The sequence below is a fragment of the Centrocercus urophasianus genome, unplaced genomic scaffold (genome assembly GCF_019232065.1).
Source record: "Centrocercus urophasianus isolate 14NV4802_14NV808 unplaced genomic scaffold, USGS_Curo_1.0 seq_20, whole genome shotgun sequence".
NCBI lineage: Eukaryota > Metazoa > Chordata > Aves > Galliformes > Phasianidae > Centrocercus > Centrocercus urophasianus.
The window spans coordinates 15,061,115-15,088,443 of record NW_024884756.1 but is presented as its reverse complement, the minus strand read 5'-3'; the positions used below and the strand labels follow the sequence as shown (position 1 = coordinate 15,088,443).

General features: G+C 40.1%; 1 protein-coding gene across 7 annotated transcripts in view; it reads left to right on the top strand.

The window, feature by feature from the left end:
* The first annotated feature begins 11,024 nt into the window (after positions 1-11,024).
* OSBPL6 (oxysterol binding protein like 6) overlaps positions 11,025-27,329 on the top strand; it is a 76,727-nt gene continuing 60,422 nt past the window's right edge. For 4 of the 7 annotated variants that reach the window (XM_042822220.1, XM_042822218.1, XM_042822219.1 and 1 more), the window contains exons 1-2: positions 11,025-11,095; positions 13,018-13,087. The gene's annotated coding sequence lies outside the window, so the exon portion shown is untranslated. Of the gene's footprint in view, positions 11,100-11,250; positions 11,297-13,017; positions 13,088-27,329 lie in introns of those variants that run through there. The other 3 variants (XM_042822216.1, XM_042822215.1, XM_042822217.1) reach the window with 3 other exon arrangements.

Below are 27,329 nucleotides of genomic sequence, written 5' to 3'. Positions count from 1 at the left end.
ACTAATCTGCCTGGGAAGAACCTGGCATTTGTTTCCATGTAGCTCTCTGAGTTTTAGCATTGTTCTATCTATTCTTTATAGAGTCTGTTAGCTTCTCAGTCCCTCTTATTCTTTCCAAGACAACTAGTTCTTGACAAGAAATCTTTCTAGCCTTCCATATGGTGCTCCAAGCCCCTGACTTTCCCAACCTAAGTAGTCAATGTGCAGAAGCACAATGTCTTTTAAGTGATATTTTTGTGTCTTGTTAAGCTTTTACCTGTGGCAGATAGCCTTTTCTTCTTTGTTGAAGGAGAAGAGGAATTAAGGTATCAGTAAATATCTCCAACTCAACTGAGGACCAAAAATATGCTTACTCAAATATACAACTTCATCATTTGGTGCTTCACAGTCAGCTGTCTTGAAGTACTGCCATAATAATAATGACAAAGTCCTCTAGATTAGCCTTCTAGTAGTGTAATGTGAATGGGCCTACTGTAAAATTAATGCAATTAGAATAATATTTACAGGCAGTACAAAACAGTTTATATGCTGCATTATTTTGGAGTGTCCAGTGAGTTGCTCTTTTATGTATGGCATGTTAAACCTTCACTTTTTCTTTCTAAAATATGTATAAAGAGTACCAACTTTTTTTTAACTTAGAGATAGTAGGTAAGAATGAAAGCTGTTGTTGCATTAGTTCAGAAATTTAAATTTTAAGTGACAAACTGTATATTTTAAAAAAAAGTACAAAGTAATGTTATTTCTGAAGTTAAACATTCTTTTAAGTTCAAATCTGCAAGTATTAACTTGCAGAAGGAAGGTTGCCTAAAAAACCTTGTTTAACTCTTCCCCTGATGTGTTATGATACGGTCCTTGATGACTCACCAGCAGCTTTTTTCCCCAAGAGTAATTGTTTCATTTAGCACAAAGAATTGAATTGTATCAGGGTAGCATGGTTGAAGGAGAGTGTGAAATTTCTGCTTAATATCTTGTAGACTTCAGAACTCATATAGTGAACAAAACTGCTTTATGGTTAAACCTGGAGAACTGGATCTTTGTGACTCTGAGATTGTTTGTGACAGGTGCTACCTTTTTTTTTTTTTTTTTTTTTTTTTTTTTTTTTTTGGAGTTCCTCTGGAAAAATTCTGCTTTTTGGATTTTTTTTTTTTCCTTCCTTTTGAGTAAGTATGGAGCTTTCTTATGTTTCCTCAGGGGAACAGTGCTGACCAGGATGCATAGATCTAAAACTCCAGAATTGTCAAGCAGTATCTTTGCAGACTTAACTCTGCTTTGTGTGCGTGCAGTATTTTTGGAAAGCTTTGGTTCTGCTGTGCAAAAGTGACAGTCATTCTGTGCTGTTGGTATAGCAGCTCTGGCATGCTGCTGAATGTGCATCATGCAGTGCATCTTTGCATCGGGAATAAGCAAATGGTGATGTTCTGTGCTGGTGCAAAAATCTTTGCAGTATAAGTGCAGAAGGTCCAATGGCTTATTTTTATTTTATTTTTTACAAACTTGAGGTAACTATGCATGATGCTACAGAGGCACTGAAACTAAATTTTTCTTAGGTTCTGGAGACTTTTGCACTTTTCTGTTGTCTGAATAGAAAGCTTGGATATAAAATGCAGAAACGTATTTCTTTGCCCAAAGCAGGGAGTTTGGAACAGAGTTGTGTTTGAGAGGATGTTTTAAAGCGTAGTGTAGTGATGCATGTGTAGTTTAGGTGCAAGTGTTATTATGGTGAAATAATGGGAATCTCTGCACAGACAGGGGAAAAAAAAAAACAACCAACCTGCTAATTTGTCCTCTAATTGCTCTTTTTGATGACTCCCTGCTATGTCAGGATCTATAGTCTAAGGTGACATTAAAGTTCCTATTTGTTTAGTTGATGTTAACATTCTCTAGGAATGTAAGACTCTGGAAAAAAATAAAGTGACAGCTGCCTGCCCTTGTCCTTCCAAGATATGAAAGGAGAATCAACTGTTCAAATGATCTAACAGCCACTTGCCAGAGCCTTCAGCCCAAAGGGGAGGGAAGAGACTCTTTACAAGTTGAAGCAGTGTTGCTATTTTCCTATCCTTCTCTGTCCTGTTACACTTACTACATGTCTCTGCAAAGGGGAGATCAAAATCTGGGAGATCTGTAGTCCTACTTCAGGCTGTTTGGTCAGGTCTTGCTCCAAATGGTTTTGGGCAGGTACTGGAAAGGAAGAAATTACCTCATTTTCTGTACTGAGACTTGAGGATGCCGTAAGAAGTAACTGCAAGCAGATGGTATTTTTTCTTTTGGGATGATGTTGCATCAGTCTATTAGGTGACTAACATGAAGTCATCTGTAGTGTTCTGCTAACAGATCTTAAAATATTCTTACAACCAAAACTGACTGACTTTTCTTAAGAGTTTAGTGTCTTTTCTGGAAGGGCAGATATACTGGTCGTCTCCAGATAAATGCCAGTTTGTGTAAATACATTTCGCTGTTTTAAAGTCAGCCAGCACTTCTGGTTAGATGTGATATTCATTATTGCCTGTTTAAATTGTTTTGTAGCACTGCCACTAAGTAGCTGTCACATTGCTTTTCCAGGCCTTTTCATCAGAAAATGATAATTCTGTCTTCCGAGAGTATAAGCATTAGGTACTGGAGGAAAAAACAAAAACTGTATAATCTGTATTGCTTTTGCTGGTGGTTAGTGAATTGGCAAGAACTGCATAATTTTTTTGTGCTGTTTTGCAGTAGTAGCACGGTAATGGTGGTAAGTAGAATTTTGCATGCTTATCTGTAAATGACTTCGATTTCAGCTGTGCTCATCAACTGTAGCTTCTGCTGGCATTTAACAGCAGAAGATTATCTCATTTTCCTTCTGAAAATGAGATAATACTTTTCATAAATTATGCTAAATGATGTCCACTAGAAATTTTGTCCATTTACTGAATCTCACCTGCATGGTCTGCAGGAGTGCCTTTTGCTTGTGTAACTGTAGAAAGATACTAATAATTTGTTTATGTTGCCACAATGTCTAAATTAAAGTATATCTGATCATTAAGTGAAATAAGGCTGTTCTCCAGAGCTGTGTTTTGACAGTCTGACTGCAGTTAGTCCCTCCACTGGATCTCCTCCCTGAGACCTTTCTCTTTGGTGCTAACAGGGTGCTACTGGAGTACCTAAAGTGGGAGCAGAGCCCAGGCTCTTTCTCTTCCTGTTAATGGTCCATTTTTTGACCCAAGATATTCAGTCATATTATTTCTGCTCTGTCTGCAGAGATACCATCTAATGTCTGCAGTGCCAGGTTACTATGTCAGTATATAAGAGGCAAAAGGAAAAAGAACAACTGTGGAAATGGAAGCAGCTGAAGGTGAAAAAAGCATGTGGTTATGTCCAATTTGAGAGCATTGCATGTTCTCAGCATACCACTTCTCTAAACTTTTAAGTGCTTTGTCAGAGACCCTGCTGAAGTTCCCCATGGAATTTCACATTTGAGTTGCAGTTATACTGATTAAAAATGTCTGCAAAACTAACTGAAGAAAAAATTATAAGTGAATGGAAGGCTAACTGTACCAAGTTGACTGAATGGTGTAGCAAAGGCACAGCCTACAGCCTTGCTAGGTAATTCACCCCCCTTTTCCAGCAGAGGTCTCTGGTCTCCTGGATGTACCTAACGTGCATAGGATGCAACTACTATTGAAATTATCTTACTCCCATTTAACGTAATCGACTCAAATGTAGGATTTTGAAAAGAAAGGGACTGTTTTCTGCATTCATAGGTTGAAATACCCTCAGACGATTCTCAATTTTTAACACATGATTCAAAACCTTTTTCTGGTATTCTGATTGAGAAGACAGAATCCTAGTTCATCTTCTTCCTGTGAATTACTTCTTAATTTTTTTTTTTCCACAGCCACTTATTTTTGAAATACAAATAATCTGTTTTCACTTGCATGAGTTCTATGTGTGTGTTTGATTATTTTAACTTGGTGTTCCAGAGCCTTGCCTTACTTTTGCATAGTTAGCCTGATAGCTTTAAAACTATCATGAAAGTAGAAAATTTTTCTAGTAGACACCCAAGAACAGTGTATAAAAAACACCTCTTTCTCTCATTTCTTAATATTTTGTCATTTCTTAGTAGAAATTTGTCAGTGACAATTTGAGAGAATGAGGAAGAATAAGGAAGAGAATCAGAAGAAAGATAAAATTTGGGGGGGGGAGGGGGAAAGGGGAAGCTATATTAATAAAAAATATCTGGTTTTGAGGCAACAAAATGGAGAACAGTCTTAATTGAAGAGGTAAAGCTTGGGGGGGGGCTTCCTAGGGAAAATCAATTCTCATATTGTGAGAAACAGGTGAATGCAAAAAACAAATATTAAGGGAGAAAAGATGGAGAGAACTGTGGTGATCTTGAAGCCAATTATTCCCTGCTGCCGGTGTTGAGCACAGGGATTTTGAGCCTTTTGGTGGATAGGTAACTTCATGAATGAACCACAGAACCTTATAAGTTTTTCTGCAACATGTTCAGTGTTGTCTTATCCTTTCTTTTCAAATACATAACGTTCACTGTATGGCGCACCATGTACTTCTCATAAGCACATTCTTAATATTATTGCACCAAGATTGCATTTAAACCCATATCTGTTATTCAAAAATGTGTGCTTTCCGTTGAGCAATTCTGTCTTGGGCAACTTCTTTGTTCTTCAGCTGCATGCTGTTTCTGTTGCTTCTCCTGGCACTGACAGCCCAGCCCATGGCTGCAGCTGCCTTGAGGTCATTGAACAATTTCAAAGCACAATTTTGCATCAGGTACCTCATCCACAGTTTGTGCTTTTGGCAGGAACAAATAGAGCAAACTCAGCTTGACTTACAGAGAAGATTCAGGCCTCATAGGGCAAGCCTGGCACTTCTCTATGCTTCTAAGTTACAGGTGCTTGCAGACAGCTTTGGCAGCTGAAGCCTTAGAAGATGAAATGAGGCAGCTCTGTGTTGGTGATCACAAGTTAAGAGTGACATGCTGCTCTGTGTAACACAGAGCACTTGTCAGCTTTGCTCTCTGCCTGGCTAAAAATACTTCACGGAAGCTGTGAGGAGCAGCTGCTTGGAGGGGTCCTTTATGGCCTTGGTGCTTTATAAACGCCATAAATCACAGCTTTAAAATAACTTCAGTACTGTAAGATCTATGCATCCCACAGTTCAGAAACACAGCTTTTGGGTTACTCTTGAATGGAAACAACTACAGGAAAGAAAAGTCGTATACAATTTATATGTATCAGTGTGGACTGGAGAATTTATCTGTAATTGTTTCATGTAATGTGGAAGCAGGTGCTTTACACTGTCAGGGGAGATGGAGGAAAAAAAATAAAGCAAACCTGAAATGCCATAAATTAATACAGAGCATTAAGACTCTACATGGCATAGCATAGATTGCATTTTTGCTGCCATTGAGCTGTTGAATTCTGCTAAATGCTGCTTCTACACATGGAGACTTTTTATGATTGCCATATCAGTGAGGGAAAAAATATTAATGGAAGTCAATGAATGTTCTAAAGGAATGGCAAATTTTAGACCCACTGGCTAGCTTGTAAGATGATTTTTAAAAATGTAAAATTAAATTTGTGTGTTAAATTTGAGCTTAAAAACTAAAATTGTGGGCAACTTATTAAATAAGTATCAAGCAGAAAACGAGTAAAATACATAGAGTAATCAAGATAGCCCATTTAAAAAACACCCTGAATTGTATTTCTTATTTTTAAATGATAAAATTGGAAATTTGAATAAGTTCCTATAGGCCCATGTTACTGTGAACGAAGGGGAACTGCAATATTCTTGCTCTTTAACAAGGCTTTTAGCACAACCAACAAAGCTTCACAATAAAAGGTGGTCATGGATGGGATTTTCTGAGTAGCTCGTCGGTCAACATTGGGTGGGAAAGAGGTTGGAAGTTATTAAGCTAACATCCACTGTGGGTAACACAGTGCTCAAGTACCACTATTTAGCACTTAGTCAGGATATGGACTGTAAGTAACCACACTAATTGGATTACAAGTAATTGCCGTATCAATTGAATGTTTATGTGATTGTTGACCATGCTGTTTTGATGTGGTTTTTGCTAATTGTTGGTATAATTGCCCCACCACTTCTTAACACCTCAGAAATGTTAAACAGAGGATCCGAGAACATAATGGCATACCAACCCAGTGTAGCATCCTGATACCGAAAGCTGAATAAATCTGTATGTATGATCTCAAAGTCAAATTCAGCCAGGAGAAAATTCTCATTTAAAACTTGACAAAAAAAAAAAAAAAAAGTAATGTTAACAGGGAAATTTGGAACAGTGAATGAGCTAATGATTGTTTTTAGAAGTGTCTTTTTTTGTACTTAAGTAAATTGTCCTGCAGTGAAGTAAGAGCTAAATAGTAAGGTGATTGTTATTTCTTTTAATGATAAGCACCAGACTACTCAAACTTCTTTTAACTCAGTTTATTCTTGTAAGTCTGCAAACTTGAGCTTGGGCAGAAATCCCTGAGTTTCACTTGGCAATTAACTTGCTAGCTCCAGCAAGGCATAATGACCCCCAGGCTTCTTGGGAGAAGCTGCTCTTCTCGGCACGCCAGAAAAGGTAAGAAGCATTTATATACGGTAGCAATTTCAAGAGACCGTAAGGCAGGTTCTCAGAAAGGTGATCTAGGAATTGGTAAGGATTCAGCAGAAGACAGGAAGTAGATAGGGTGAAATGTGGAAGCAGTGCTTTAAGCTGCGATGCCACTAAACGGCTGCAAGTGATAACTTTCCCAGGAGGTCGCTTTGGGATGAATGGTCTCCTGTTGATTTGCAAAGTTGCTGTGCTCTTCTCTTGTAGCAAGTTTTCTGAGTCTTTAAAACAAACCTACACAATATAACGTTCAGGATACATGCACTTTGCCCGCTGGCAAACAGGAGGTAGTCCACCCGTAGGGAAATATTCAACTATAAGGTGCAACAGCACAGGAGAAACACTTTGTTAATACAGAACATCTGCAGGGCCTTACTAAGACTAAAAGAGTTAATTGCTGACCTGATCTGCTCTGTAATTAGAGAAAGTGTTTACAAATCCCGACCATGAGGGTAACGAAGATATCCTGGGCATCCTTCCAACCAATCTGACAGAGTTCCGCTTTCTGAAACTGCTAATTGGTAACATTTTGGGTTGTCACTTTAAGAAATCCAGCACAATGTTAACAGAGCATATTTAGTCACTTGGACATAAAAACTCTATTTGGAAATGCAAATGCATGCTGGAAATATTTTCCATAAGTAAAATGATAAACAACAGACAAATTGAAAGAAAGCTGAAAGTTATTTTAAGTATCAGATCTTTGATTGTCCTCATCATGGGCACACTAAATCCCCTTCCTAATGTGTCTGTTCCATATAAGGACAGCAGGAGCAGAGTGGTTATATTTAATCAGTGAAACAAAATCAAAGGCAATGGCATATGAAAGCATGTACTCTGTCTTGAACTGCTGACTTTTTTCAAGTTTTAATCATGCCTATAGACTTCTAAAAGCATACATGTGTCTTAGCATTTCTTTCCATTTCATAATAAAAGTTATATCAATTGCATATTTTAAAAATATTCCTCATATCTTCTGCTGTCAATACAATTTCAGTTGTACTACATAGTGCACGCTTAATTTTATTTATATGTATATATAGAAAGCATCAGAAATCTTCACATATGTGTATATATTTAACAAGTTTATACTACTTTAGTTTCACAGTCGTCTAAACATTAAAAGGAATCATGTAACTTCTGCTGAACATGAAGTCTTGGCATTACTATCTATTGCTGAAATAAGGTATGAAACGAGCTCTTTTCTCAGTGGAGATAACTAGCTGTACAGAGTATCAGCCATACAGATTTTGTTTATATGAGATGTAACCACTCCGGTTGATTTATCATATGTTTGTCTTCAAGGATTCTTGGAGTTCTGCCAAACTTCATTTCAGATTTGCTTGTCAGATTTCCAGTTTCTTGTATTTAATAAGGGCATCTCTAACATGGTTCTTAGAAACTGGTTTCTATGCAGGACTTTTACCCGCTGCTAGTTTTTAAAGCATCTTTGTGTGTTTCTGCTTTACTTTACTATTTCTTAATCAAGAAGAAATTACTATCCCTTTCTCCTTCAGGATGTCCAAGGAATTTTATTTTTATGATCTGTGGAAGTGGAAAGTATTTTCAATATATTCTGAGCATGTTACACTTCAGAATTTCTCTCCCCATTCTTCTGTGAAGGGGAGCAGAAAGCAGTGTTGATGTGGATGACTGATGTATATGGATTGTCACTACTGAATAGGGCTAATCACTAGAGAATCACTGGGAAAGCATTCTCTTCAGGGGCATGGAAGAACTCTCAAACAGGAAGATAAGGAACTACTATGATCTTTCTCTCAGGACAGGGGAAAAGGCAGATGTGTGCTTCCATACCTAGAAATCTGTTTGACAAATCTGTTTGACCTTTCTTTCTCACACCTGAGCAGAAAGATAAGAATCGACGATGTGATGATCAGGGGAGCATTGGAACAAGGCACGTCAAGAGTGTCCCTTCTTACAGTTCTAGCAAGCAATAGGTGGGCACTGAAAATGAAATTATTGTGCTTAATAGCTGAAGTTATTCTTCATTCCTTCATGTAATCCCTGTTTAAAAACATCTGTGCCTTCAGCTCCATAGTGCTTTGTCACAGCAAGCCAAGCAATTTAATAACACTTCATAAAGCAAAGTTCTTTGCAGCTGTTGTCTTAAACCTGCTGCCTGATCATTAGCTTTGTCTCCCTCAGGTCCTGTAGAATGAAAAATGGTACGTGGTTGTTTCCTCTCGGGTTCCTACATCTCATTAGTGACTGTATAAATCTGAAGGCAATCCCTTCACTGTTTCACAGTTGGGATTCTCCTCACATGGATGGAATTCCATACCCCTGACTATTCCTTTAGCTCCGTACGTTTTCTTGTTCTCCGTTTCCATATGAAGGAGCCAGAACCATACACAGTACTGAAGTACGCAAGAGATTTACACAACAATGTAATGAGCGATTCTACTTTGTTCTCATTTGCTTCTGGAGTAATTCCTAACATTGTTTGCCTTCCCAACTAACGCTGAGCAGCAAGCTAATGTTTGCAGAAAGCTATTCACAACAGCTCCCAATGAAAAAGGTTAATTTAGAGTCCATTATGCATGTTTAGCAAGGGTTGTTTTCATTGCTATTTAGTTTGCAGTTATGGCCATAGAATTTTTTCTGTCTGTCTCTGCCCACTTGCTCACTACTGTGAGGACCTTTTATAGCTGCTCATGTCTTTGCTTTGGCTCTTACAATGAGTATCACCGGGAGAATTCAGAGATTACTGGTCCTTGCAGAAGGAATTTTAGGCTATTTAGGTGCAACGATTTTCACTCAGAAGTATTCTAAATAATTCAGTCCAAAGGAGTACTCGAAGATAACCAGTGATGTGCTTAGTAGTCAGAATATGAGAGAGAAACTGGAGGTTCACCTGGTTTGCTACTCAGAATGGAGGACTGCAGTGTCCCAAATGAATGCACCAATGCTAACAACGAGCAGCAGTGGAGAAACAACACTACTGCTACGACAGGAGAAAATATCTTTGCGTAGAAAACTGTTTTACAGCCTTCTGTTAGAAGGAATGCTTCTGGATAATTATGTACGATCAAGAATTGTCATTTGAAAGAAACACTTTATCTGCTTTTCTATACATTTTAAGTGTTGGCAAGTTAGGGAAAAAAAATGCAACTCTATAGGATACCCGCTTAGGAGTTTAACGTTGAGATTGTTAGAGAACACAAAAGTTGTTTGAAACATGGCAGATAATTACCAAATACACATTTCTGTCCTTGGTTTTCTTTTTCAGGTCGGTAATGGTGAGTGGCCACTTAACTGAAATTAGTGGTGGTGTTGAATGCTGTCCTTAAGGGATGATTAAGAGCTGTGTCCTTTATCTCCCTGCCCTGTTCTTTATTTCATATAGGAGAAAAAAATTAAACTTCTGATATTAAGCTTTAAATAGTATGAGATTTACTTAATACTTTAAATACATACTTTAAAGTATGAGATTTTTCTTAATCTGTGTTTTTATACTACACTTACTTTGATGTCTCCCTCTCAGCATCAGCTGTGGCAATGATTACATATACTTTTTCATTTGGGAAGCTTCTGCTGGACTAAGGAGACTGTGTCAAGAAGAATTGCTCTGGCTGTCTCAGCTTCAATAGGAAAAGAGCCAGGACTTTGTATGACACAGTCTGCAATATGGTCCTTTGCTGTACAGCAGTGACACTCAATCTGGGATCTCTAGTTGAAGAAATGAGGGAAAAGTTAAAGCATCATCATAGAGCCTGTTTACCTCACTTTAAGGTAGGGTCTGGGCCCAGTAATTGCATTGCTGGAACCCACTAAGTTTTTCACTACTTTTTCTATGGACTATGCCATATTTTTTTCCCTTTGTATTACTGACATTACCACCACCATTTCTTTCTCTGGGTCTTTTAATACCTTTTCATGGATACGCACGCATCCTGGCCCGTTTGGGCGACCCGTGGCTATCGGCTGCAGCTGTGCGTGAGCGGCCTGGCTTTCTGCCGGCCGAGGTGGGACGGGGGAGGGATGGCTGTCACGAGGGCTGTAACGGCAGATCTGCAGGAAAGGAGGTGAAAAAAAAAGAAAAGAAAAAGCAAGCTAATGTAAACCCAGGGAGGAACGTCTCGCGGTTTGCGAGAGCACCTGGCGCGTGTCTCTCCCAACCTCCCGTTATCAGAGGACAAAGAGCAGCGGTGGGGCGGAGCGGCAGCGCGGGGCCGGGCACGGCGCTCACCGGAGCGCAGCCACACCGGTGCAGACGGACCCCCGCCGCCGTCCCGGCCCCGTCGCTCCGACTCCTTTCCGGCGCGGTCCCCCCGCTGTCCCACGCGTCACCACGTCCCGCGGCTGCCCACGTCCTTTTACATCCATCCCCACGCAGACCTGACGGCGGCCGCTTTCCTGATGCTCGCTGCCCGCCGCAGCCCCGCTTCGCGACTCCACGATTCGCTCCGCGTCGTCCCCCGAGGCCTCCCATCCCCTCCTGCTGGGCCCCTCGTCCCTGTGGTAGGTGGGTGAGAGGAGGGCACCTTGGCGGCGGGCGGGGGGCGGCGCGGCGGGGCTGCGGCGGCGGCGCGACGCGGCTTCCCGCCCCCTCCGTCAGACGGGCGGGGAGCTGCGGCGGGCGGGAGGGAGCGAGGCAGCGGGAACGGCGGCGCGCAGCCGGCCGGGCCGCAGCGGGGATGCGCCGCGGATGCCGGAGAGGAGGTGGGTGCCGAGCGGCGGGGTGGGGGCAGACCGCGGGGCGCTGCGGACATCGGGGCTCGGCTGTGCCGGGCCCGGCGAGAGCCGTTCGAACGGTGGAGGGGTGGGAGAGAGCCGGGGCGCGGCGACGGGCCCAGAGCCGGAGTCGGGATCGTGTGAGGCAGCGGGAGTCGCGGGAGGCACGGACCGGCGCGAAACCGGAGCACCCGGAGCGGCCGTGATTATGTAACCGGCAAAGCGGTGCTGCGGAGCGACCCGGCCCCGCTCCCCCGTGTGCGGCTCTGTCGTCTCCAGTGCGGTGCGGCTGGAAATGCCCCTGTAAACTCTGCTCCGCCGCGGTGCGTAGCGGGGCCGTATGGCGAAGTTGATGCACTCTCGGGATACCTTTGTGCTTGCAGTCTCTGCCTCTCTCAAAAAAAGCAGGAATGGCCTGCTATTCCTCATTTCTAGCAGTGCTGCAAAACGCTTGCGAGCTGTTTGAATACGCACAGATCCGTTATAGCGCTGGTTTAGCAGTCATCCGTTTCCCAGAAGTGCTGATGCTCACAGCGACCATCTGACGTGGCTTTGCCATTGGTTGTATTTTATAGCTGCTTTGGCGTGTTGCAAGAGCACGATGTTGCCGCTCTCCCCGAAGCCCGGCAATGCAGATGCGGTGCCAACGGCACGGCCACCAAGAGAGCTCGCTGTGCTCCCTCAGGGCCAGGTGGGGGCTCAAGGTCGGGCCGAGCTGCAGCACACCTTGTGAAGGGTGACATCGAAGCACACAGTCCCGCACAGGGGAGTGACGTGGTCCCTTAAATATGCTCTCACAGAGTTGATGAAAAAGCTCTCCAGCGAAGGTGTGAGGAATTAGCTATTTCAGGAGAACAATTAACTATATCAGCTCAATTTTAATGGAACTAGTACATTTAATTGCATTCTTAACAGATTTTCTATTCTCTGGATGATTAGCTTGCAGAATGATACCAGCTTAAAGATTAACATCTCATCAAATATCTGATGGTTTCCATGCCGCATAATTGTGCTTGGTTTATATTAGCTTTTTTCTAATGACCAGCCTTTGTCTATAGTGCTGTGGGTTCTCTAATTAAACTGTTTTCATCTTGGTATGGATGACATGACCTTGACCTTAGTAGCTAAGCAGACGTGGTGGTACTGGTGACAAGCTTAACAGGACATTTATTTTTATGTGCGTGTAACACATGGGTCTTTCTTTCACCTTGGTTAAAAAAGTTCACAGAAGAGAAAGACTGCTGTTTCTTTTCTCTCCAGTTAAGATAAATTAAGCGATATGTACAACCTAAGTGCTTACTATTTAACATACTCTGAAGAGGTTTTTATTTGAAGAGGTACCTTCGGTGCTACTGTAGTTCCTCATGCCCATGTGTTCCATCTCTTGCAGGGCTCCTGTGTGCTTCTTTGCAGGGCTGGTGAGCTGCAGTGTAGGGCTGTTGTCAGTAGTGTTTCTTGTCACTGGCTCTTTGTGTTCTTTGCCCATTTGTACCCTGTGTATGCGTGTCAGAGATGCTCCAAGTTTCTATTGCTGCTTTTCTCATGTTTATTTTGCATCAGTTCTGTGCAAGGATAAGAAAACATTGGTTGCACTTGTAGAAAGGAGTGGTTCATTTCAAGTGCAGCTGTAGAAGGGCTGTACTATGTGCACATGTGTTTGTTTGGATGAATTGTTTATCCAGCTGATACCAGTGTAATTTTGCTTGCAGGTGTTAAAGGTACTGTGTGACTGAGCAGCCAGTTTGGACTTTTCTGCAAAGATACCATGGCCATGGGAAGGTAAAGCCTTGGTGGGACAGCCCTATCCTCTTGCTCTCCTGCATGTTCTGCTGGAGATGTGTCTTCTTTCTTCTGCCCAGGTCTGAGATGAAGTCAGAGAACATTCACATTTCCACTTCATTTTCCTTCAGTTCTTTTGCATGTGTGTGTTTGTCCCTTGGTGCCTCACCTTCCTGCAGTATAGTGCCTCTAGGTTTCTTGATGTGACAGAAGTGATTGGCTTTGCTGTTGTATGCCCAATGCATGCAGTATTTGCATGGGTTTTCTCTATGTTGTTGTTTTTTGTTTGTTTTTCTTCATATATTTATTTAGTTTTTCAAGAACTTAGGCTTCTGGTATGATGTGGTTTTGTCCCAGGAGATCTGCATTTCCCAGGGGATGCTGACCATCAGGCCCATCCTCCTAAACATTCTACTATCACTGCTCCCAGCACGGCAGGGGGAGATAAGAGGAGCTGCCAGAGGGGTGTGTGTCTATGTTCATGTGTGTGTGCATACCTTCAGCAGCCTGTCCTAATGGTTTAGTTAACCCTTAAGCCATACACATGGTATAGCAAAATATTGTCCATTTTCTCCATCTGTTCTAACATATTTCTTTTTAAACACAGACCTATTCTAAAACCCAGAGGTTCTTTTGCATGCTTGATGATAAAAAGAAGGCCTCCCAGTTGTTTTTTTTTTTTTTTCTCTCCCAGTAACTAAATGCTTGCAGTTTTTGAAGCTTTTGATGATGTCTGGCATGGGAAAAGGCAGTAGTTTCTGTAGATAATTTTCATGGGAAATGTTACTCTGGGCAATTGCACTTTTAAAAGGAATTTCTCCAAGAATTTCCTCCAGGGTTGTGTTTTTTTCTTAAGCTGGCTTTTAATGAGATTTAAAAAATCCCTCCCACTGAAATACTTAAGCAAATGCTTACTTTGGGTTTTTTTCTTTTATCAATATCAAAGTTGTAGATGTCAGAGGAGGTAGCAGCAGGTATTGTGTTCAAATGAGAGTAAATATACTCAGGCCATGTGAAGGGTGTTGTGTTTTTGGCAGATTCCAAGTACGTCTTTGTGATGGGGAAAGTCCAACTGTGAGAGGTGCATTGAGGAGGAAGTGGTGAAATGAAATGGCAGCTGAAGTTAGCTGAATTTGGTTAAAATACTATGGAATATTAAAAATACTAAATTATAGTAGCATGCACGACATGAGTGTTGGTGTTATTTGTGTATGTTTGCAATTAATTTTACTGCCTGTATACCTATGTTTTCCAAGCTGTAAATACAAAACTACAGCTTTCAGCTGTTTCCTGTATGTCAGAACATATACATGTAGGCAGTGAGGAGCTTTCTTTGAAAAAGAAAGTGTTTGTGTGTCCTGGTGAATGGTGTTTGTAGCACATCCCTCTCTTAGGGCTGTTCCCTTCAGAAGAGCTTTTCAATGCTGGCAGCTGATAAGCTGGTCAAAGGGAGGTCAGCTGAAGTGTGGAATATGGGAAAAGAACATGAGGGTTGTGATGCACAGGCAGTCAAACTAGTGTTCTTTAAGGGAAATTCTGGGTGGAATATAATAGTTAAAATAGTAAGGTAGGGAAAAAATGAGTCATAGAGAAATACTACTGACAACTGCTGAACATTGGAGTTTAAAAAAGAGTGGAAGGAGAGGGGTCTGGAACCATAGAATTGCAAAATGTCCTAAGTGAGAAGGGCCAAGGATCATCCTGGATCCATACAGAACCACACGAAAGTCAAACCTTGTGTCTAAAATAATATAGTATAAGTTTGGAAAATAAGTATTTTCCAAATACTTATTTAACTCCAGTGGCTTGGTGCTGTGACCACTGCCCAGGAACTGTATTACAGTTGTAATAGCCTAAAGATTAGATGAGCTTTTGACTCTTCAGAATGCTTCAGTATAGCAGAGAGAACAGTGGTGTTTTGAAACAAAGTTAAATAATTTTTTTTTTTTTTTTTTTTTGAGTTCCTCAAAGGCAAATAAATTTTAATACTAGTGGAGGGCACTTCTCTTGAAGAAAAAAATGGATGCATTGGTGTATGGTTACTGCTGAGTCACAGCTTGAAGCATTGATTGAGCACCTGGGGAAAGGACCCCATCAGTCCTAGGAGCATAGGTGAAGGCAATTCAGCTGTGTGACCAGAAGGGGTGGAGCCTGGCTGCACCTGCGCCTCTCTTAGACCTCATTTAAGGGCTGACTGCCGCTAGGGAAAGATCTTTGGTTGGTAATCCCTACCTTCTGGAGTTTTCCTTGTGAGCCTAGATCTTCAGATGTGGGTGAGCATTTTTCCTTTGTAATACCGTTCTATTCGCTCTTGTCCGTTTGCTGTTATGCTCCCCTATCACCCTTCCACTGTCTTTCTGATTGTTGTAGTTCACTTGAGCTGTAAAGAAGGTTGCATTAATTCATCTGTGTTAGATATTATCTTCTAAAATGCCCTCTTTTCTAACATAAATGCTGTTGTTTTGCTACAGAGTTTTTCTATGTGACTTGATGATTCTGGCTGAGTTATGGAGTTATGTTTATGCAAGATTTAAATATATTAGAATGATGTGTTAGATCGTTTTTGGCAGTACAGTCAGGCTCAAACTTGGGACTGCTTTGCTGTGGAAGGTACTAAAACCAAAGTAAGGGTGTGTGAGAATGATATGTAAATCAGCTTGAAGATACCTTATCTTAGTCTGCAATATCCTTTTTCAGGTGAGGAACTGAGAAGTTTTCATTAATTGATAAAATAAGCTCAGGTTGCCTTAAAAGAAAGGTCTGATGAAACTATTTTGTGCTATTTTGTGAAGGCTGTTCACCCACTGAGAGGAGACCAGGGCTTCATCTGCCCAGCTGTTGCTGACCTGATTAGTCCTAGATGAGTTGGAAAGTGAAGAATCAATAGAATTTTGCTTTGTAGTTGTTGCTAACTTCACAGTTTTCATAATACATTTGGAGTGAGAGACCAAAGAGTTGCAGGAACTGGTGATGACTGCTAGTTGGCCTGAGATGTGGACTATGGACTTTGAGCTCCCCTTGATGGCTCAAGCTGCCAACTGAATAAGAAAGCAGTAAATAATTAAAACTTGAACAGTGGCTGGGGGGGAAGACAGATACAGGACATGCACATACCTTTGGCACTTAGAAGGCAGAGCTGGAGGTGGAATGGCCTGGTGGGAGGCTCAGGCCACATGGCCACATCAAGTTGATGGAAATGAATGTCATGTTCCCCTGGGTCCCTGGTGATGGTCTCCCCGGACTTCGGTTTGTGGGTGTGTTTCATAGGATGGCAAGCTAGAACAGTTGTTTGTGGCCACCTATTGCACCCCTCCTGTTTAATAAAGCAAGACTAGATTATGTGCTACTGAGAGGTACTGAGAAGGTGTATTGTTTCTATTCTTGCAGCCTATTCCACTGTCACAAATCCAACATGGGTGAGATAATGCTAAAAAGAATTTGGGTCAAGAGAAGTTTCTGTGAACATCTCACAGGAATGATTCCAAGCTGGTGATTTTGCTTCCGTTTCCACCTCTTGCCTGGCAACCTTTTCTTTTATGTTGTTAGCCCTGTTTGTGCAGTAAGACCACAGATAGCCTCCTGACCACACTCTGCTATATGAGGATTTTGATGCCTGAGAAACTCGTGGTCTTCTTCGAGAAAGTAACTTCTAACTCCTTTTTCCCATCCTGTTTTTCAAAATGGAGTTTCTTGTTTTCTGGAAATTGTTGGCACTGTTAGTTGAGAAATTGAGAGGAAGGAAATCCAGATAGCGGCTCATCTTCTCAGTTTATCATCTTTGAGGCTTTGGCCACGAGATAAATGTTTCTTCAATTTACTTTCTCTAGTTGGAAGCCTTTAGAAAAGTAGCGTGGCACTACTTATTTTCTTTCTTTTTATGTCAAGTACTAGTTAGTTGTTTTGTCATCTGGTATAGTTGATCTGGGAAAACTGGAAGGACAAGGTCACTGGTGAAGAGCTACAGAAACAGTAACAAATGTGCCAGTTACAAGGGCTTTCAGCTCAGCAATATGAAGCTGAAATAGGTTAGTGACAAATTCTGATTCTTTCAGAGTGGAGCAGGTCAGATGTGAGAGAAGGTGATGTCTGTCAGAGGAAAGGACACCTGGTTGAAAGAAAAAAGGTTGAAAAGAAGACAGCTTGTTGAGATTTGAAACGGGCAGTTGGTGTGGAGTCATCTTGGGGTCTCTCTGACTCCAATATGAGCATGATGTGCCTCTCTGGAAAGTAATTATGTCTGTATGTTTCTTGGTTTTAATATGTTTCTGGAGAATAGAGTTGCAGAACATAGTTGCTGAAAACAGAATAGGAGTGATATAAAAATGGAGCTAGAGGTTATTCAGAGGGTGAGTTTGGATGTAAAGTACCAGTGTGCCTCAGTACTAGAATGTTAGTTCTGGAGCCACGCAAATTCTGTATCCGTCACTGTAATGGTTGCTGATGCATAGTCTTTTTTTTTTTGTTTGTTTTTGTTTTTTTTTTTACCATGCTTCTGTCTAAATGAAATTAGTCTCTCTGAGTTCATGTACGCTTGACAACTGTGCTTTTTCTGTATGTGAACTCCTGGTAACTATGGCCAGGCAATAGCTGCCACCTGCTGTATTGATTTTTGGGTAACACAATTGCAAGCAAAAATAACCAACTCCCTGGAGGAAAAAAAAAAATTCTCTAGCCTCTCCCTGACTGTGACCTGTATTTGTAGATACACTGTGGGCAATTAGTTATAAAACATAGGATGGTCTGGTGAGCTGGCTTCTCTGTCACCTCTATGGCTGGCAGCGTACCTTATGTGTGACACTGGTGGTCAGTTTGCTGAATGTGATTCAGAGTGATGTGCAATGCAAAGTCTTTAATAAAAAAAAAAAAATGTAAGGTGCTTTATTATTTTTAATTTTTATGTTTTAAACTAGCTGCACATTGCAGTTTGAGGAAGAAAGGTATGCCTGCTCTGGTCACCATAAGTATTGCTGCGTGACTGAACTCATAATGGCATGAGTGACTTCTGCCTGTAATTAATACAATGCTGGCTATGCATTTTGCTAAATGTGATTTCTGGATTACTAGGGTAGGCTTCAGATCAGAAAATGAGAATTAGAATTAGTCAAGCTGACTAACCCTCAAACCTTCCCATGTAATTCAACATGCTTTGCAATGCCTGTGAGTTTAAGGAATTGAAGGACTTTCAGAATTAATCTAAAATATTACAACAGTTGAAGAGGTTTAAAGCACAGTAATCCTGAACTATTTAAGCTGTGACTGATGCCAGCTAGGCTTCTATGCTCTCTAGAAAAGGAGCAGTTTCTCTCAACAAGGAAGTTTTATTTCTCAGTGCCACCACAGGTGTTCAGTGATAAGCTATATGTTCTGTTTTTCTTTCTTCTGTTCTCCTTCTTCATCTGGCTGTGGAAACCATGTTCTCTGCTAAGAAATGCTTGTGGAGGGCGTGGCGAATTTATTAATTTCATACTTTGCCATCTCTGGCAATGTTCCCATGTTGAAAGCTGATCGAAACAAGCCGCTCTTAGGCCGCAGCTATCTGGAGGAATGTGTTGCTCTGTTTTCTCGGCTGGTTCTTGGGCAGTTTGCAGTGAAAAATGTGTCATAGCTGTGTGATATAACACTAGAGGGAAAAAAACAAACGTTGGATAAATATCTTTATAGATAGAAATTAGTTTCTCAGAAATGTGCAAACTAATTTAAACAGATAAAGCAGGAGTCTTGTGCAGTTTTTCATTTGTCTTCTGGGTTCTCAGCACTCATATGTCCCTCTCCAGCTTCTGCCTTAGGTATCATTCTGCTTCTGCCCCTAGCAGGTTATTCCTGACCTGTTAATATACCCCTCCCAGAATCTGGGTCCCGAGTTCAAGGACATGGACTCGCTTGTACATCCAGGCTTGGTGATGCTCCAAGCCTCTCCAGCCCGGCTGCCTGCCATGCATTCTGGCTCGGTGCTTGTATGAGCATCCTTGGCCCTCTCAGTAGATCCTCTATGGAAGCCTGAGAACAGGGAGGGTGGGATTATCAGCTCTGTAACCTGGCTTAAAGCTGGGCATCGTGTGGAGGGTTAGATCAAAATTGCTATATCAAACCTATGGTGACTGCCTGAAGGAAATGAAAACATACCAAACCGTTGAAAAGAACATCACCAGTCTCCATTTCAGTGCTGATTTACAGATTTTGGTCTGAGTTAACAAAATCCAGTTGGCCTGTTCAAATATATGTATCTGTTCCTTTCATACCTACTGATTTATGATAATATGGAAACCTGTCTCACTCTCCAGGGAAAAAGTTACACAAAGGGTAAACAAAAGACTTTGAAATTCATAGAGTGATCATACCAAGGAAAATCAGTTATTACCTAACGGACTTTATGTGTAGTAGCAATGTAAGGTGTCATTTATTAAAGACAGTGATTGATATATATTTTCCATTTCTGTTGGTCAGGCTGCTGAGGTGGGTTATACAATTAAGTAATTCCAGAGCAGATTTAAAAGCACTGGTAAAAGTTCCAGAAGTTTCTTGTTTAGAAGGACAAGTCTGAATAGAAATAAATACTTGTATCATGAGATACAAAAGGTAATTCAAGCAAACCTCTCTGAAGTTTTTTCTTTTAAACAATCACAGTATGCTGCAGAAATTGATTTTCAATTTTGCAGACTCCCACAGATTGCAGCACAGAAAATCAATGCTTTTTCAGCTAGTGTCAATTTTTTCCATTAAAGGAAAAATGAGGAAGCATGAGGCTTCCAGGCTTTTCTGATTTCTGTTCATTTACCAGACAGATAATCTTTATTTATCTTTGCATTTTGTGTAATGCATACTTAGTGCTTGTCATCTTATTCTCTTTGCCAAACGTAGCTTGTGTTTAAGAGTTAAGTACTCGAAGCGTGATGGAATTATGGTGAATTTTTAGAACTTTTGTTCCAGTGCCTCAGGCTAGGAGGCTGAATGTTTCATTTGAACCATGGTCGAACCAAGTATATTTAATCTGTATTATAGTATTTGTTCCTTAATGAACTTCCAGGTCTCCCCATAAGCATATTTTTGAAAATACCTTTGGTCTGCATTAGAGAACATATTTTTTTCTAATCTGAAGCAAACAGGCACCTTGGAATGCATGGGAACTTTCTGTTTCCATGCGTTTATCAAGTGTAGCAGGGAATGGCATGATCAAAGGTAACAGGAGAAGTTAAAAGTGAAAGATAGCAAATGTCACCATTTGGAGTTAGCTCATTATTTCTGTTTTGCTAATGAGGGCGTGTACACATGTAAGCAGAGCACAAGAGGTAACAGTGCTCACTCTGCAAGATGCAAGTAGAGAAATAGAATACATTAAGTTGACAGTGCTCCATCCTGGGAGGATGTGGATGTTGCAAGTAATGATACAATAATGACTTTTGGTAAAGTTTCACCCATGATGTTTTTTTTAACACTGCTGCAAAGTTTGCCTTAGCATAAGTTAAAATTACTTTTTAGCAGTGGCTGACAGAGAAGTTTTACCCAAAGGTCTAAAAAATACCATGAATACAGATAGTGGGGGAAAAAAAGCTATGTGGAGAACAACTGAATGTATCCAGCAAACTGGCTTTGTTTTTAGGTATGCAGTGCTAGAAAAAATAAACATTTTTCACTTTGGGACATGCCTGATGGCAGTGGATAACTTAGAATGAGTTCATAAACCCACTTCCGCTCAAGTGGAGTTCAGTGGTAGGTTAGACAGCAAAGCAGCACCCAGTCAGGACAGTAGCTCTAATTATGGCCATGAGATGTACCCCTGTCTACGAGTATCTGTGGTTGTACACTTTGGTTAACAATCTGCAGCAAGTTGAGCAACATTTTTCAATATTTTTCATTATAATTAACATTTTACATGCTTTAGTACATTTAGTACCATGTTCTAGAATTTTATGTACACACAAGCAGATTTTTCCGTCTTTGTTATTAAACAGTCTAGCTATAATGGACAGTTTTTCTTAAAGGAAACTTCTTAAAGGAAAAAAGTACGTGCCAGAAAAACAAGATTGAAGAAACCAGTTCTGGTGCTATTACTAGATTTAAGAGAGAATATGGCATTTTGCAAGTGGTTTCAAAGACTAAAGCATGAAGGTTTGAAGTGAGTGAACAACAGGCTTCAAATTCCTACCAGTAATTTGGCAGTTACCCATTGTCTTGTGAGGTTCTGGTTGGAGCTGTATGGGACTGAAGACCAAGGCCCTTCTTTTTGTAGAGAGTTCAAAACAAAGAGTAAAAGCAAATTAAGGGAAGTTAATTTCATAATTCTCCCATTATGGGTGAATGCCTGCATGGTAAAATGCAGTTTTTCTTCAGAATGTTCCTTAAGTCAAAGAAAATAAGGATGAATCTGAATTTTTGCTTTCCATAACAGTGCAATTTCCAATTGGAGTTATGAAGTGTGCTGTGTTGTTTTTTTTTTTTTTATTTCTAATTCCTCCCTTGTTTTTATCTGCCTTTCAGAATGTTGCTAGTTGGGAAACTGCCCCAAAACACTTGTTTGTCAGGTGTTATGTAGTTCTAACACAATTAACCCTGCAAGTCTTATTTTTCTTTTTTAGACTGTTTGCTTGGTAGACTCTGGAGAATTATTTTATTGTTTTCTGATGTTCACTAATTTTGGAACAGGTATTGCAGGCAGCAGGGGAGATTCTCTTCTATGTAAATGGCTTTGGACATCTTGGCTGACGTTACTGACACGTACTTGGAGACATGCTGACTTATGAGCCATTGTCAAGGTCTTGGGAGTGGAACAAAAATAAAATGAGTAACTTAAGAAGTGTGACTCTCATTACAGTTGGAGTGATTTCTCCTCTACAGGATGAAAGAATTCTGTAACAGAAACAGCTTGAAATTTGGTGTTTAAATCAAATGGCAAGATTAACAAAATATTTTATCATGTTTGAATATTAAAGTTATCCTAAAGTGCTCTACAGAAAAGAACTTAAGTGTTCATAGAGCATACAGATTTGTAAAGAGTTTCAACTGAAAACCTTTGAATAAGACTTGCTTTTGGGTAGCATTCAGGTACTTCTCTGCAATTGAGTTCTCTGATTCAACTTTCAAATGGGTATTTATTTGTAAAAGTGCAAGTATTATGGCTGGCATAATACATTATAATACTTTTTTTTTTTAGTGATGATACTTATGTATAAATATAATATTTATAAATTGATATACCACAATGTATGCTCACTGTCTAGATGATAGAACGCTCAAAATCAAGACAGTCTGGCAATTTTATTCTTGTGAATTTATAAGTGCTACACAACTTGTGAATGATAACAAGGAGCAGAAAGAGAATTTTAGCTGTATTTCTATTTTTCTGTGCCTTTTATGGTTTATCATATAGGAGCATTTTTACTATTTTTGGCATTACTTTTGAATGTAGTACCTTTGTCAGGAGTATTCTTGTGCCTTGATACTGATGTCAGATCATCAGATTTCTCAGTAACTGAGAAATCAGTAGACAGAATTACAAGAGACTTAAAAACAAGGTGCTGAACTTCAAACTGGGTTGTACACCTCTAGAAGTTCAGGAAGAGTTGATGAATTAAAGTTTCAGGTGCAAAATATTCAGTTCTTCACTGCCAGCAAAACGTGAGGTAAAAAGCTCTGTTTTTCTGCTTTAGCTGTAGCACATAACTGTTGTATTTTGACTTAAATACATGCCATTCCTTGACATAAATATATGCCATTTCTCTGAAATACGCAAGAGGATGCTTGTATGTTGGCTACCAGTTCTATTCATATGAATTTATTGTTACAAACTGTCTGTATTTTGTTGAACCTCCCTGTGGAAAAGGTACATTTCTCAACATCTCTGGTATGAGTAGGAAGCCCTCAGACTGAGGCTGATACTTCCTGATCAGTGAATAAGGAGAAGAGAAACAAGGAGGGATGCATACTGAACATGTTTTGATCAGAGGAAGTGATGGCAGTGTGTCTTTTTAGCTCTGGCCAAGATCTCAGAGGAAGTCTTGCAGTGGTTGTTAACAGTTGAGGTGGAGGTGTTGCTAGGATCCTGGCAGGTGCAGAAGTCTGATGTCATGATCATGAAAGAATGCTTAGTGTCCTGTCCTCTTCTTCAGGCTGAGATTCTGTCCTAGAATTGCAAGTTTGTGTGATGCTCCATCTTCCTGAGAAATCATGACAGCAGTAATTGAAACCACCAGATTTACCTTCAGCTATTTACTGCTGGAGGTCTTTTTGTTGTCCTAAACCCAGTGTAATTTAGATCACTCTTTAATCTAAGTGATAGGTACCACATATACTACTTCTCTTGACTGCATGTCAGTACAGATTGCTCACAGAATGCTGTTTGCTTTAGTGCTAGTTTTCTGCTTTCTCTTCCTCCAGGCTTAAGTAAGAATAATGCCTTTTTATATCTGTTTATACTGTTTTTGTTAAAGCATCATTAAGAAATTGAAAATGCCTCTGAATGTGTTTTATGAAAGATGAAAGTCACTGAGTGAAAATGGCAGGATATCACTGACCATGTTGATGTAGTCAATGCTGCTGGCAACATTTCAGGATGTAGAATAGCTCAGCAGTCAGTTATCTGCAACATGGGCTTCTCAACCTGGCCTTACTGAAATGCTACCAGTGGTAAAATCTATTTGCTTTCTTTGGATGGTGAAGATTGACTGGAAAGGTAAAACACTAGTGTAAGAAGCAACCACCCATTCTGAAGTAGAGGCCAGGAAAGCTTTGGCCAGAAGTGGTTGCAAGTGCTTGCGAATACAGCCAAGCAAAGGCTTGACTGGAGCTCCACAATCAGTTGCGTTGAAGTGAGTCCATCAGAAATCTTTAAATACGTATCTTTTGTTTAGTGGGAGCTATTCTCAGGCTTTGGGGACTGGGATGATCTGCAGGGGGGAGGGGATGGAGAGGGGGAACTGAGTTCCAGTGAAGGCAGCTTCCTCATGGAAGTACTGCTAGAGGTTCTGGGAATGTTTTTCATTCCCTTGTTTTCTTTCTTCTGTGTGGAAGTTGACCACAGCTGGGAATAGTTTAAAAAAAAAAAAAAAAAAAAAAAAAAAAAAAAAGAGTTGCAGTTTTGTACCTTTGCTAGTGAATTCAGATTAAATTTAGTGAAAGTATCCATTAAAGCAAAACGAAACAAAACAAAAAAAAAAACCCTAAGAAGTAGAAATCTCATTTGATTTATTTTCAGTGAAATGTTCACACTGATATGTCTTGATGTAGAAACAGGCTTTTCCCCCAAGTTACTTGAAATTTCTTCTTTTTTCCTTCTTTTGGTCTCTAAACTAAAAAAAGAAAATAATCCAGTGTTGATACACTCAATGTAGTTCTTTTTTTGATTAAGGGTTTGAGGTTTATGAAACATGTCAGTAAACATGCCTAAATGAAATCCTGCCTGTTCCTAAAATATCAGGCAGACTTTTCTAGGGATGAATAGCAATCCCAACATATGGTGTGTTTCTTTTAAGATGCAAAATATTCATATAGTGAGATGAACCTTCTGGAGGAACTTTGAAGCAATAGCTGCTTCTCCCAAAGCTTTCACCATTCTTTTTTTCAACAGAAACTGTCTTTCTGAAAAGATTTCTTCCTAATCTCCAAAAGATGTTAACAGTGCCCTGCCAAAGTGTTGACAATCCATTTCTTGTAGGATGCTGTTGTGTATAAATAGCTTTTAATTTACTTTTTCTAGCGATGAGAAAGATTTAGTTTTGTACTGTTTAAATCTAGAGAAGCATTAATATTTCTGAATATATTATTGAAATATATTAATATTTCAATATTGTTGTACTCCTCTATGACAACTGCATTGTACGTATTAGCTTATGTGGTTGTGGAGCAGGTTGGGTGTTATATGTGACTGATGTGTTACTGCACACAGGGCTGCCTCACCTGGTTTTTCCGTGCCTCCTTTGTGATAGCTCTGACCTGTGTTCAGTATCACTGTGCTAGGATGACTTTCATGCAGGGAAAAATGCCTTGTTTGCTCAGCATCCCAAAGGACAGTTAGGAGTGGTTGCCTCCTAATTGTGGAGCAATGTAACAACCTTGTCAGAAAGCACAAGGACCTCCGTGATGCCAGTTGGGACCCCTCAGCAGAAGTGGCATGCTTCCATGCTCAGAACAGTGGACATCGAAGGAATGTTGTTACTTCCCATTTGTTTTTTTTTTATCTTGGCTTGGACTCTCTTCCACTGAAGTGGTGAAAAATAAGCAAAGGCATGGGGTAAACAGATGAGTAGGAAAAAAAAAAAAAGAGTCCTCTGGGGAGGAGGAGGATGCTTTGCATTGTGGATGCAGGAGGAAAACAGTGGAAGACATCAGAGTACAGAAAACAACTCAGAAAAAGAACGAGGAAAGCATGGGAAATGCTGAAAGAGTGATATAGGTGGATATTAAAAAAAAAAAAAAAAAGGCATTTTTTTCCATACATCCTGGAAGCGTTCTGCTAAAACTGCATTTCTTTGGGAGAAGTAGGGTTGTTTTTTTTTTTTTTGTCTTGGGGGAGAAATCTGTTTCAGTTTTCTTTCTTTATTATTGAAAAGAAATCAGCGGACTTACTGTGTTTTGATACTTGGCTTTGATTCCCTAATATAAAAACTGTTGAGGATTCCTTCTGGGTGCAGGTGGTGGTGTAGTTAAGGAATACTTGTATTCTGTAGTCAACAGCACGCAGGGGAGCAATATGGATGGTATCACATCTGTCTGCCTTTTTTCTTCCCAGCTTGAGCAAAGAGCTCCCTGCTCACAGCCAAGATAGCTGCAGGCAGGCCCTGGCCCCCAGCCAGGTGAAGTGCTCATGTCTCCACACTTGGAGCGTGATGCTGTGGCTGCGTCATTGCCATTCACCCACCTTATTTTCCTGGTTGTATACCCATGAAGCCTGTGACCTCTTGGATAGCTCGTGTTCTGTTCAAAGTATATGCTCCATCTGTTCTCAGCATTTGAGCTTTTAAATAAATTTTTGAGTAATTTGAAATTTTCTCTAGCTGGTAAAGAATTATATAGCGTGGAAATCTTTTATAATGAAAGGTAAGCCTAGAGAAAAGAAGAACAGAAAAAGGATTAAATAGGGAATAACAAGTGTCTCTTTGGTGTTTTCCTGAGAAAAGTGTGTGCACCTTTCTTGTTTGCTGTTTGCCCAAGGTGTTATTGAGAGTAACTTTGTTCTGCCATGTTGTGGTACTGCTGAAAGATGCTCCCTGCCAGTCCAGTACTGGCTGTGTTCTCTTTTAACTGCTGTTCCACTGTGTAATTTCATTACAGATGACGTCATCCGTAAGGCTTTTTGCTACTGTTGTATGGTTTGATGTGATCAACAAAACCTATTACACTGATGTGTCCTAATGTATTTAAATCTAATATTTGCTGGTTGGTTGTTGTACTCTGTCAGCTACTTTCAACGTGGCTGCTATAGAGGAACATACTGAATCTGTTACATAAACATGCTCATACAGCTTGCCCTGTCCTGATCTCTAAACTCTTCAGTCTTTAGGGTACCCCACCTAGAAAATGTGACTTATTTGGAGATTTGGAACTTGATTTCCTTTCCTTTTTTGCTGACATGTTTGAACTCAAAGTAAAGGCAATAGTAGCTAGATATATAAACCAGTCATCCCACTGCATGAATTAGGGCAGATTTCTCCCAAGGGCTTTGTGTGGCCAATTTTCTACCCAGGTTATCTGCTGCTGGGAATTGTTTTTTTATTTGGATTTGAAGTCTAAATACATGTAGGAGGTTAGTGTTAGGATCATTTATTCATTTACTGTTGACTCTAATCTCTAAATGCAACTAACTAAAATGAAAAGATGGTATGTCTGAATATATTGTCCTCAGGAAAAATGAACAAAAAAAAAAAACCCAATGAAATGTTTCTGCGTAACAGATTTTTATTGTTGTAGATGACAAAGAGGTATAATTTTTAGACAGCTTTCTTCCTATCATTGCTTTTGTGTTATAAGCAATAAGCGGAGAGGGCCAGCTTAGTTTACCCGGTGTTTAGGTAATAGAATAAATTTTACTCAAGTGTTTTTTTCTTTCTGCATTGGATTTAAAGTATCTTTTCTCTGGTATTTATATACAAAGATTCATAACCTTTATCCATTTTATCCTGTTATGTATTTTTGTTATGTATTTTTTCCTACAATAGCTATTTACATTATCCCCTGTAAAGTTGTATATTTCATAGGCTGTTTCATAAATTCTGTGTGTACCCAGATTTTCAGATCTTTTTTCCTGTTTTTA